The following is a 13,036-nucleotide window of genomic DNA, read 5'->3' on the forward strand; positions in this document are numbered from 1 at the left end:
TAGAGGCTTTTATTAATTCCTGTTTTATTATTGTAAATGTCGTACAAAAACTTTATTCTAAAAACTTTTCTTCGGTGGGATAATAACTTCCAACCAAGAGCTTCCCGAAGTTCAGAACTTCCAACCTTAAAGTTATAATTCCCAGTTACGAACCTTGCTGCCCGCTCGTTCTAGCTCGTCTTTTAAAATATTTGTGAACGGGTCCCAACATACGCATCCATATTCGAGAATTGACCTGACATTCATAACGTACAATGTTTCTTTTAGGCGTGGAGTTGTATGTTTAAAGTTTCTTTTAAAAAGGTTGAGAACGCGGGAAGCTTTGGCAGTTATCGCGTCGACGTGTGCGGTTCAATCCAACTTCGCTGTAAATGTGATACCTAGATACTTTACTCGGTCCTTTGTCTGTACAACAGATTGATTTGTCAAAGCGACAACGGAAAGTGTTTTCACTCCTCATTGAGGGAGAAATTATTTCATTCGTTGCAAAAGCAAAATAGCGTGTGACGCTATTTGCTTAATTTCTCAGTTGAGCCCTACTGCGTCATGGATTTTTACTGCGTTTTATACAGGGTGTCCCAGCTAAATGTAACCAAGCTTTTAAAAAAGACGAAGTGCCCTAGCCCCAGTGAGACCAACTGAGGGTTGTTGCCAGTCGCGTGTCCTAGTCTGCAGAATCTTTTTATTTTGCAAACGTAATTTATTAGCTGATACTAATTAGCTAAGTTTTTATTATCAGGAAGAAAGTGTCAATGTCTTCAGGAAGAAAGTGTCAATGCAGGAATTGTAGATCCCATAGAAAAATAACCGGTTGCCATGTTTGCAACCAAGTACCACTGGTACAGTTTCTTTTACTTGCCTTAAAAGAAAGCCCGTGAAATACAAAAAGAACCACGTGATAGGGAAGCAGTTTGTATTTCGCGTACTTTCTTTTCAGGCAAATAAAAGCGGTATCAGTGGTACTTGGTTGCAAACGCGGCGAACGGTTATTTTCTATGGGATCTACAACGCATGCATTGTCACTTTCTTCCTGAAGGCAATCATTAAAAAGCTAGCTAATTAGTGTCTGCTAACTAGTTACTTTCGTGTAATGAAAATCTACCGCAGACTAGATGTGACTGTCAACAACCCTCGGTTGGTCTCACGGTGCTAGGGAACATCTTTTTTACAAGCTTGGTCACATTTAGCTGGGACACCCTGTATATGCAAGGGAGACACGTGCCCTCCATTGTGGCTTATTATGGCTTATTACCTGCCACCGTGACCATTTTTTGTTTTTAATTGAATTTTTGTATGTGATGGACAAATCTGTGGACAGAAAGTAATTAAGCTTCATTATGCAGTAATACTTTTGAACTTGAGTGTTTCCGGTGGAGCATCGACACGAGCTGAAAGTAAAAAATTACTGTTGATATACAACTTGGGCGATGAAGGCCGCAGAATCTACTTCACCAGAATTTCATCGCAGGAACAGGCAACTGCGTCACAGCCTTCCACTGGTGATGCGATACCAGAAAGCTACAAGCAAACACTTACTCCCCTGGAGAGAGAGTTTGCAGTTGAATGTCACTTGGTCATAGAAAGGCATCTATTTCAGAATCGCTGTCAGTAACCTGGTGAATCCGGGGCTGAGTATGCAGCTTCTTAGAGATTTAGTCAATATTTGCAGCTATCCTTCGCTATAAGTCATGTTGCGCGATTGTTTCGTTACAGGCCTCTTCCCAATCGGGGAAAACTTGCTATTGGACGGCCACGACGTATCTTTTGCGACTGCATCCCGAACTGCACATTTTATGACATGTCTGAACCCCGAATCCCTACTGAGACTCATCTGCCCACTTCACGGAGCGTAGTGAGTGATTATTTTTTCGAAGGGAATTCTGTGCCTTTGGTTGGCAGTGAGACACCTGACACAAGGGACTGTAGTCCTCTTTCAGCAGCATCTGCCTCAAGAATCCGCACTCCCCAAAAGAGCCCCTATTTGGTTCCAGGATGTCAACCTCCATCACCCTCTCAGCACCCCATTGACCTCGTAGGCCTAAAAGGGAGATTTGAATGCCCATATGGATGAAAGACTATGTGCCTAAATGATTCTCCTATTATTTATATATATATATATATATATATATATATATATATATATATATATATATATATATATATATATATATTTTGTTGACTGAGATTATTCTGAACAGTGATTTCCTGCGTACATGATATAGAAGAGGATCAGTGTGTTATCTCTGTCTTTAATGTCATTTTTAGTCATGATGTTTCTTCATGTGTTATCAGTGTGAAGTACATTCACAAGTGTATTATGTTGTCTATACAGCTTTGTTTCAAGTGCTAGAAGCCAATGGGGTGCAAATTTGTTTTTATTCCCTTGACCATGCACATGTATGGAACGTTATAGAAAGATAACACTATAGCTAAGTTTTTTCCGTGTTATCTTTTCTACTACACAACCAATTACTGCTTTCACTCTGTACTTAAAGCTGTTCTAACATTTTTTTAAGGTGCAAAATTATACTAGATATTGTCCTCCTCCCCATTATGTTGTATTGATTTGTTGTGCAGGTACTGCTTTCACTCTTAAGTACTTAAAGCTGTTCTAACGTTTTTTTAAATGCAAAATTATACTATATATTGTCCTCCTCACCATATTGTTGTACTGATTTGTTGTGCGGTATGCAGGATCGAGTTTTTGTTTCTTTAATTGCACCATTAAAAAGCACTGTGTGAATTTGTTGACAAAGGTGGATACAATGTTTATCGCACCTCGCCTTTATACATTTCCTTACAGGAAGGAGAGTAAATGAATGTGATGCAATGCCCGTACACATTTAATATCTTGAGTTTTGTGTCTGCTTAAAAAAAAATGTGCCTATTCTGTGTATATGATTTTCTGTATTTTTCTTATTTTGGGAATGTGAAAGCTGTGATTAATTGAATATTGGTTTTAGTTTGTTTCCATTTAATGGATTGACTATTTGCTTGTTTGTGTACCTGTGGATAAACTCTTCATGTCACGTGCTTGTTGTCTATAAATACCTGTGCGCGTTGAATTAATTCAGTCTTTGTTAACGGATGACGCGGAGGGTGTTTGTTCTCTATGTACGGCCGCCTCGGCCGATACTTGCATTTGCTGTGTTGTCCTGTTTTCACGATCATCGCACGGACTAATTCCTAATGACTGGCAGATAGCCAAAGTAATACCTATATTTAAATAAAGTGAGCGTTCCTCTCCGCTGGACTATCGACCCGTCTCGTTAACCAGCACGGTTTGCAAAATTCCTGAGCACAGCCAAGTCATTAACTGCCTTGAAGATCGTAACATTATTTTCAAATATCAGCACAGTTTCCGCAAGGGATTTTCAAGTGACACTCAACTAACTGGCTTTGTTAATGACTTACAATTATCACTTGATGCGGGCTTTCAGGTCGATGCAGTGTGTCTGGATTTTTCAAAAGCTTATGATCTTGTTCCCCATCACAGACTTCTGCTGAAACTAGTACAGCTTAACATTCACCCTAACGTGCTCGCTTGGATTTAAAGACTTTCTGTCATCTAGAACACAGTTCACCTCGGTTTATGATTCTAACTCTTCCTCTACTATGTGACATCTGGGGTACCACAAGGAAGCGTGCTCGTACCTTTGTTTTTTTCTAATCTATATTAATGATTTACCTGCCTGTGTAACATCTAGAGTTCGACTTTTCGCTGATGGCTGCGTAATTTACTGTAACATTACTAGTGACAGTGACTGCCAATCCCTATAATCTGACCTGAACGCAGTAAGCTTGTGGTGCCCGTCCTAGTTAATGACATTAAACGTTTCTGAAACAAAACACATCTTTCACTCGTCATACAGCATGCGTTCCAACCACTTATATTCTTGACAATACTGTAGAACTAACAACATACAAGTACCCGACACGCACCTTCAGTTTGACCTAACATGACATCACCATGTCGACCTCACCCTAGCATATGCTAAGCGCTCACTTGGTCTTAAACGTAACCTCAGCCGCCTCTATACACGTTAAAAAAATTGTAGAGCAGATTACACTCTCATGTAAGACTGATGACGCAGCGATGCTGTTGAGTTTGGTTTGACTAAGTTGACCGTGGTTATACTCATTTCTATCAGTGCAGGTAGGAAACAGGCAAACCATTAAATTACCAGCAGTACATACATATGCACTTATACTGCCTGTGCCACAGCAACTGGTCCATCAAAACAGAGATGGCAGGTGGTGCACTTTCCAAGGCGATTAAGCTGTCGCTCTTGGGAATGGATACCAAGAAATGCTGGGAGCAACTGCTGAAACTCTGTCTCATATGTGCACTTCATCAAAGCGTGTAGCAAGTCCCTTATTGTACTCCTGCAGTTCTTGTTTGGGACTGTATTCAGGCGCATGCTCCAGTTGTGTAGCACATGCCAGCTGCAAAGCAGTTGGCTCTTCAAGGGACCCATCACCTGCTCCCATGCATTGCCATAAATGGGCATAATCAGGAATAAATGCCTTACGAATTGGAAAAACAGCGCAATCGAAGACGAGACACAAGAGAAGGACAAAACACCAGCGCTGCCTTCTCTTGTGTCTCATCTTCGATTGCGCTGTTTTTCCAATTCGTAAAACATGTACCAACCAGCCCGTATTTGCCCTCTTCTGGAATAAATGCCTGACACTGTATTGTGTTTTTTTCTTTGATGGCCGTGAAGAACCTCACCATGGTGCCTATGTTGTCTATAGTACCCCCCCCCCCCCCCAAGATCAACGAAGAGGCATCGGTACGTACAAGTGTTTATTTTAGTACCACCCACTAGAGTTCCTGTATACAGTAACTCTACCACCCACTAGAGTTACTGTATGTGCTATATACAGGAACTCTACCACCTAGAGTTACTGTATGTGCTACCAAAGGTAGCACATACACCCTGCGGGAGCATATACAGGAACTCTACCACCCACTAACCACCCACCGACGCCTGACGCCCTCTGTCGAAGCGGTCAACTAATACAATAGTTGTCGTCCGCTCCGACAGGGGGCGTCAGTTCAGTTGAGATTAGATGTAAATCAGAGAGCTGTTGGAAGATTGGCACTGGGTGCCCACGGCAAAACCACAAACTAGGTAGTACAAGGAGATATGGGCTGGGCATCGTTCGAAGCACGGGAAGCTAAGAGTAAAATACTATATGAAGAACACCTGAGGGAATTGGACGATAACAGGTGGGCAGCTGAGGTATTTAAATATTTGTACAGGAAGAGCGTTGACTCGCAGTGGGGGAAGAGAACTAGAAAACTAACCAGTAATTATGCCGGTCATGAGGACGGGAGAAAGCATAAAACCACAGGTTAAAAACGCGGAAGGTAAAGGTTGGATTAATTCAATGGAAAAACAGTGTAGAACTATATCGATACTGGAAAAGGCAGATCAGGAAAATTTTTCTGTGATAACTCTAGAGGCAGTGCCCTACTTTTTGAAGCTAGGTCACGGTGTGTTAGAACGCGCAGCTACAAAAAGAAATTTAACGAAGAAGACACATGTGCAGTGTGTGGTCGATCTGTGGAAACAATTGAACACCTCATATTCAAATGTGATGGTATCCATCCGGATGTCGATGCAGGCACAGCCATTCTTCCGGAGGCCCTAGGGTTTAAAGATAACAATGGTCATGTAAATAAATCTGCAGTAGAAGTTAGCAAAAAGCGATTGGAGGATTGGTGGCTGAAAAGCAAAGATGTGGCATAAGGTTAGAAGTGTAGGAAACTGTAGGTAAAGAAGATGGCGAATCTTAGAATTGACAACACAGTTGAACAAAAATAAAGCTGAGCATGGTGGCAATTGCCACCACCCCGTTTCAAAGGGGGCGCTCCTATCCATCCATGTCGATGAATCTGCAGTGGAAGTTAGCAAAAAGCGATTGGAGGATTGGTGGCTGAAAAGCAGAGGTGACATCAGGTTAGAAGTGTAGGAAACCGTAGCGAAAGATGATGGCGAATCTTATTTGAACAAAAATAAGAGGTTTCAAAGGGGGCGCTCCCATCCATCCATTTATCCATGACCTCATTACTGCGAACACAGCAACCGCTGCGCACAACTAACGGAACAACCTACGGCTTAAGCAGCATTGCTGTTAGAAACTGGCTTATATAACTCTAATAGGCCCTAAAATCGAATATGCTAAGGCCATTTGGGACCCTGCACAAGCCTGGGGTGCGATACGAGTTTTTGTCTCAATTTTGAGACTGTGACGTCGAAATGACATCGTGAGACGCTGGCCGCGAAATCAACCAATCAGCAGCGAGGTTGTGGTGGCTGGTATAAGGGACCGTATGCTAACATTTTGCTGTAAACACGCCGTTAATAAAATAAACAATTTTTTATTTTCCCAACAAACTATGTTTCAAACTTAACAACGTGAAGCAAAACAAGAAGCGTCCTCAGTTTTGCAATTAAGTTTGCTCTTCAGTCACTTTTGCTGCCGCGTTGCCCCGCCGCGGTGGCTCAGTGGTTACGGCTCTCGGCTGCTGACCCGAAAGACGCGGGTTCGATCCCGGCCGCGGTGGCTGAATTTCTTGAAGGCGAAATTCTAGAGGCCCGTGCGCTGTGAGATGTCAGTGCACGTTAAAGAACCCCAGGTGGTCGAAATTTCCGGAGCCCTTCACTACGGCGTCTCTCATAGCCTCAGTCGCTTTGGGACGTTAAACCCTAACAAACCAAACCAAACTTTTGCTGCTGCGAGTGTGCGCTGACGCTGGAAAAGCGTCGGCTAGGTGGCGTGAGCTGCCGCCCGATTCAAAGGATTCAGCCTCATCCCTCCACCCACAGCATAGAGTTTCTTACTCTATGACCCACAGCCATCGCTAGTGCATCAATGTGACGTAGGAACAGAGAAGAAAACACAAGCAAGTCATTGCACAGTTTTCTGACGTACGGGACCAAGTTTTGCGGTTTCGCGGCCTAGCAACCTTGGTTACGAGTGCTCATGAGTCTTTTTTTTTTCTGCACGCTCGCGAGTGCGACGGTGCTTTACGCCCGGCGTTGCCGCAGGCGATGTCGTTGCCGAAAGATCCACTTTTGCACAGGCATATTGCCGGTGCTCTAATCTAGGAAGCATTCTCTGGTATCATGGATGTTATGTATTTTCTTGTGCGAACGTGAAGTACGCCGAGCATGCCGGCCGGCCGGCCAGCCTGGATCCCGTCTGCCGGCGTCATAAAAACGAGCTAAAGTGTGCTCTTGACGTAAATAATAAACCCTGGGATAAGAAATGTGAAAAATGTGTCATTTTTGAGGATCGCTGACCGATACTGAGCTTCTGGCAAAGGTAACGACTTTGATACGAGCAAACTTCTTGCCACAACCGCCTCGCAGCTGCCGCTGGCCCGACGTTGGGGTCCGGCTCGCCTGGCGCCCGCTCGCTTCGCTGCTGAAGGCGTCGCGGAGATTTACCATACTATTATTTTATTGTGACATGATGCTGTTGACAGTAAAGCGATGTGTAGAGTAGTCCTTTTATTATGGCGCAGGCGACTTCCGAAGCGCGACTTCCCGGCAGGAGAAGAGCTCGTCGCCCGGAGCACCCGCGAGCGATGCCGAAAGCTCGAAACATAAGCAGGCATCCTTTGTCGCTGCTCGAGCAGTCTTTCTGATAACAAGGCGATCTTGTCTTTTCTTATGAGATTTGTACACCATCCCAAGCACCGCTCAGGCACGGCCGCGAAGTGCGACACCGGTTGTGGGCGGAGCTTGGGTAGAGCGGCGCAGCGATGCTCACTGCTCCGTGTGTACCGTGCCCTGCTTGCAGTGGGGCGGCAGTTCGCAAGCGACGATCAGTGCGGCGCGTCGGCCAAGTGGCCATATAGCTTGATTAATGTTGCTGCGCGTGCATTATTTGTCTAAATAATGATTGCACTTCGCGCTTTGAGCTCGCTACTTGCTTTTGGTCGGCGAATGTTTCCGCTCGGCCACCGATCTGCCCAAGACACGTCGGCCGACGGGTCTCGTCGGCATCTTTGGTCGCCGGCGTTGTCACACTAGGACGACGCTTGGTCGTTGGGGCGTCGTCGTCGGTGCAGTGTGACTGGCTAGTCGGGGAACGACCAGCAGTGTGTCACACGGGTCGGCCGACGGCTGCTATCTCGGCGACACGACGGCGACGCGCTCGTCGGGCGACGACCGGCGCTCGGTCGGCGTCTGCGCAGTGTGACAGACGCGCCGACGGCACGAAAATCGCTGCCGCCGACCATCGCCAGACTGAAATCGGCCGATCGTCGACCTAGTGTGAACGCGCCTTTACCATTTGACGTTGCCTACACGCTCGGCGTTCGCTGGCACAATCTGAGCTGCGTCGGGCCTGACGCCTGCCTCCTCTTCGGAATCGCTGGCCAGCGGATCAAAAATGAAGTGGTTGTCGGGGTTCGAACCGCGGCGTCTTCTTCCTCGTCTGCGTCATCCCGCGATTGCTCATAATCGGTGTCTTCGCCGAAATAAAACTCTTCTTTCCGACTCGGAGCTGTTCTGCATTGCGACTTGCCCTCCGCCCGGCTCTGTTTACGCGCACCACGTGCGTGTCAAGCAGACGACATGCCTACAACGACGTCACGGCTTTCCGGACCCACGTGACAACGCATTGTCTGGTTTTTGACGTCATGTAAAAGCCTGGCAAAACCTGGCAACTACGAAACGAAACCGAAACTGCTGGGTACAAATGCGAGTTCATGCTTCTAAGATGGTGTTCCATGCTCACTGAATCGCCACGCATTATTTACAACCCAGAGGTACAACACAAAAATGTGGTGTCTCTACCCCTTTAAGGCACGTTCACAGTGGCGAGTCGCAAACGTCGCCGACCGATTTCTGTCAATTAGTTACGGTTTCCGAAGCACATGTAAAGCGGGGAGGGAGCGTAAAAAATCTATTTAAGCCTGCCGCGCGACCTCCGCGACTCGCCAGTGTGAACTCACCTAGCCTGCTATCGATGGCAAATGTGCTCTAAGGGCGATGCGTGGTTCTATTTATTTTTGTTCAGAAAATACCAGGCGACCATGAATAATCACACTGCAGAAACTGCTGACATACGGGAGCAGACTAGTGCAGCTGCTGGGAGCTTGCAATCTCACTGCGGGAATTAAGAGCCGGCACGCCCGGTCACTGCGGCAACAATCACTCTTCCGCCTCGTAACCAACTCATGCCGCCAGCTTCGGGTTAAGCACTTGATATTCGTGTTGGTGTTGTTGCCGTTCCGTTCGGATGATGCTCGGATGACGCCGCCGGGAATACTGCGGTGGCGAAAGTTTATGCGAAGGAAGCCCTCCTTCGCCGCCGCCTTGTCTTGGGGGTCTCGCCTGAAAGCGCGCACTGCGACTTAACTTTGACAGTGGTCTCCGCAACTCACTGCAAACACTTGCTCACAGTCGGTTGGGCTACGCCGACGTTTACTTCATTTCCTGTGGTGTCTTGAAACCCACCGGCGGCGAAGGCGCACGCAGCACTTGCCGCTCCACTGACCGCGCACTCACCCGCACTCCTCCAAGTTCAACGGCGAGTTCGTTGCACAGCCATTGTGCAGTCTCCTTCCTATGTCAAAACGTTGAAACAACTCGTCCCGCACGTCAAAACCGTCTTCATGCACCCTCCTACACCGTTACTCGCGCGGCTACCGGCGATGTAAACAACCGCCATTTTCTGTATCAAGCGGTTTGAGACCACTCGTTCCAGTCGCAAAAAATCGTTTCAATCGGCTCGCATAATTAGGTAAGCAACGTCAACACTTCTGGACGTTTATGACGTCGGCCGGTGACGCAAAAAATCAATATGGCCGCTGGTCACGGCCGACCAATAGGAACGGGGCAAATGAGACACTTTCAGATTGAGACGATTTTGAGCGACTCGTAATCGCGCCCCTGCATTATCGATAACATCGAATCCTTGCAGAACCGTGCTGTTCGCTTCATATTTTCAGACTACTCATCCTTCATAAGCGTTAGAGCATTAAAAAAACGTGCCGAACTGGAGGATTTGTCACATCGCCGTATGCTTGGTCGTTTAACACTTTTCCATAGGCTTTTATCACCACCCATCCCTTCGAAGTGATTTGTTTCAGTCACTTCATGCCATCTTTCCACGCCGTGATCACTCATACAAAATTAAACGCGTAAAGTGCCATTCATCGTCTTGCGCCAATTCAGTAATTCCCCGTACTGTCACTGAATGGAATAGTTTACCATCAGTCATCGCCACAGAGGGGGCCGGTGAGTGCGAACGCGCTACGCATCAGCTCCGTACAAATACGGCGATTTCTTCGAAGTACGAGCCCCGCAGTGCCCACCTCTTCACAGCACCGTTCGTAAAGGTGAGCACTACAATCAGGTCTACTTTGGCCCTACGTGGGCCCACGGGCCGCAAACCACCCCTAACCGACCAGCTGCCGCACTAGGCCTCGAGCCACCGTGCGTTCACCTACAACCTCACCCACAGCGAGAGCATGGAGGTCCAGGTACTCGGGAAGACCATCAACCCCAAGGACTATGATCCCAGGGACTGGACTCATATTCTGAACGTACCCGCCCGCAAAAAAAGATGCGCCGAAGATCCAGGACCAGGCGAACGCCAGCGCCGGCTCGCGACCGACACATTCCATACACCAAGCGTCCCAGCTGCGAGCGGCGCGTCTCGCGGCGCAAAGGTCGCAACGCCAGCCACCATTACCTGCGGGCGATTACAAGATTGTCTTTCGCTCGAACGGAGGCCTTTCTTTAACCGACCTTCAACCGCGCCAGCTTCGCCTCGCCCTGATAGCTGCGGCCAAGGAAATCCAAGACCCAGACGCCACCCAGTTGCGCATTCACCCCATAACACCTGTACCATGAGCACCCCTCACCAAGCCGACGCGCTTCGCCTGGTCACCATTCAACAACTCAAAATTCGAAACCAACCCTACGCTGTCAGTGCCTACATCGCCCCCCCGGATGGTGCAGTAAGGGGAGTTATTACCAACGCCTACTGGGAGGAAACCTCGACACAGGTTCTAGAAGACCTCATCGTGAGCAACCCTACGGCCCCCATCATTGATGCACGCCGCATGGGACAGACCCGTTCAATTCTTATTACTTTCCGGGGGGGGGGGGGGGGGGGTGCCCAGAACCATCTCCTACGGAGGCGGCCTTCACACCTGCACCCCCTACAGAGGACACCTCGACGCATGTACAAACTGCCGTCAACCAGGACACCGTGCGGACGTGTGCACCCTTCAGAGCACACACAACTGTCCCACACACAACTGTCTGCAATTGTCTGAGTAGGGTCAATAAGTGCACGATGCAGACGCCAGGTGTTGCGACCAGACATGTGGTTCGCAGCATTGTTACAATATGTGGCGGCACAACGCTTCGAAGTAGGAGCCAAAGGAGGAGGATACACACCTTGTCATTCACCACCGTACCTTGGCCAATCCCCACGCGTGGGTGTGTGCCATGTGTACTGAGGTAAGCAACAAATCTACTGAAGAGGTATGTCAACAGCTCGTTCACCTTGTTCAGCAGCTAGTCTATAAGCTCTTTATACCTGTAACTTAAGCTATAAAGAAGTTGTAAGAGAGTACAAAACAAACAGGCATATTCCAAGAAGTACACGGATCAGCGCAGAGCTGTCAAACCTCCTCCTTTACAAGTTGGTGACTGTATTAGAATCCGTCTACCCGTAGTTCGTCAAGGGAGACCACCAATTTTCTTGACCTAAAATGATTGTTGGCCAACAAGGCCCTTTTTCTTTTCGTTTAGATGATGGGAAGCTGTGGAATGCTTCCAAATTGACTAAACCTGTGAAACCAAAAGGTCATGGAGAGCACGAGGACCTCAACTTTTTGAGCATGTCATTTACATATGACTCTGGAAGATATACACGGGTCTTGAGCTCCACGCCAACAATCATGAGCCCGGAACATCCTGTACCTACATCATTCCAAGACGCCTGAACCCAGAACCTGTTTCAGTATTTCGCAATGACCAGTCGTTCATTCTCAACGGTCTTCATTTCGGGGCATCCCTGCTGGGACTCATCTGCCTACTTCACAAAGTGTTGAGTGATTCTTTTTTTCGAGGGCACACTGCGCCTTCTGGTTTGCAGTGCTCAGTGATTCCCAAGGACGACACACCTGACAGAAGGGACTACAGTAATCCGTTAGCAGCATCTACCTCAAGAATACATACTCCCCTACAGAGCCGCCAGTCGGTTCCATTATCTCTACCTCCATCACACTCTCAGTCAGCACCCCAACGACCTCCTAGGCCTGAAAGGGATATTCGTAGGCCTGTATGGTTGAAAGACTATGTGCCTAAATGATTCTCTTATACCGGGTGTTTTTTTTCAGAAGGTGCAAAATTAAAAAAAAAGGTAAATTGCTTTAGACTTATTTTAGCACTGGGGCTATACTGGAGGCTATGGCGGGCGCCAGGCAAGAGGAAAACTGCTTTAATTAGTTCGCTGATTAACTAAATGTGTTAATAAACTTTTCTAATTTTTATTTTAGGGGGTATGTTGTATTCGCAGAATTGGAGATCATCCTCCAAACAGTCCAACCGAGAAAAAACAACTTTAATAAAAAAATTTTCACGCACGTTACGAGGCGCGAAAAAGCCACCCTGGTAGGCATCTTCACACCGTAACTCAGCGGCGGTGAGCGCCTCTGACGTAGTTCGCTCCGCCCTCCGCTCTGCGTCAGCGTCCCGGACGGGCGGCCTGCGCTATCGCTGCTTATCTCGCTTCGTTCCGCGGCCTCACGGAATGCCGCGTTGGAACAAAAACGCACTGGGCGCATTTGTTTTTCAGTCCCGGACTGTCCGGGACTACTTGCGGACTCGAGTCCGGCATTTGTTTTTCTCGGGCAGCCCGAAAGCTCCGCCCACCTGCTTGCATCGCCATAGCAACGCGTTCGTTTTTAGCCTATGGCAGTCCGCGGGCTGCTTGGGGCTGCTGAGAAGGCAGCAGACGATAGCTGCGCGCCGCGCTGGCAGCCATATTAAGT

This window comes from Amblyomma mixtum, chromosome 3 (genome assembly GCF_055824585.1).
Source record: "Amblyomma mixtum isolate Tamu chromosome 3, ASM5582458v1, whole genome shotgun sequence".
Lineage (NCBI taxonomy): Eukaryota > Metazoa > Arthropoda > Arachnida > Ixodida > Ixodidae > Amblyomma > Amblyomma mixtum.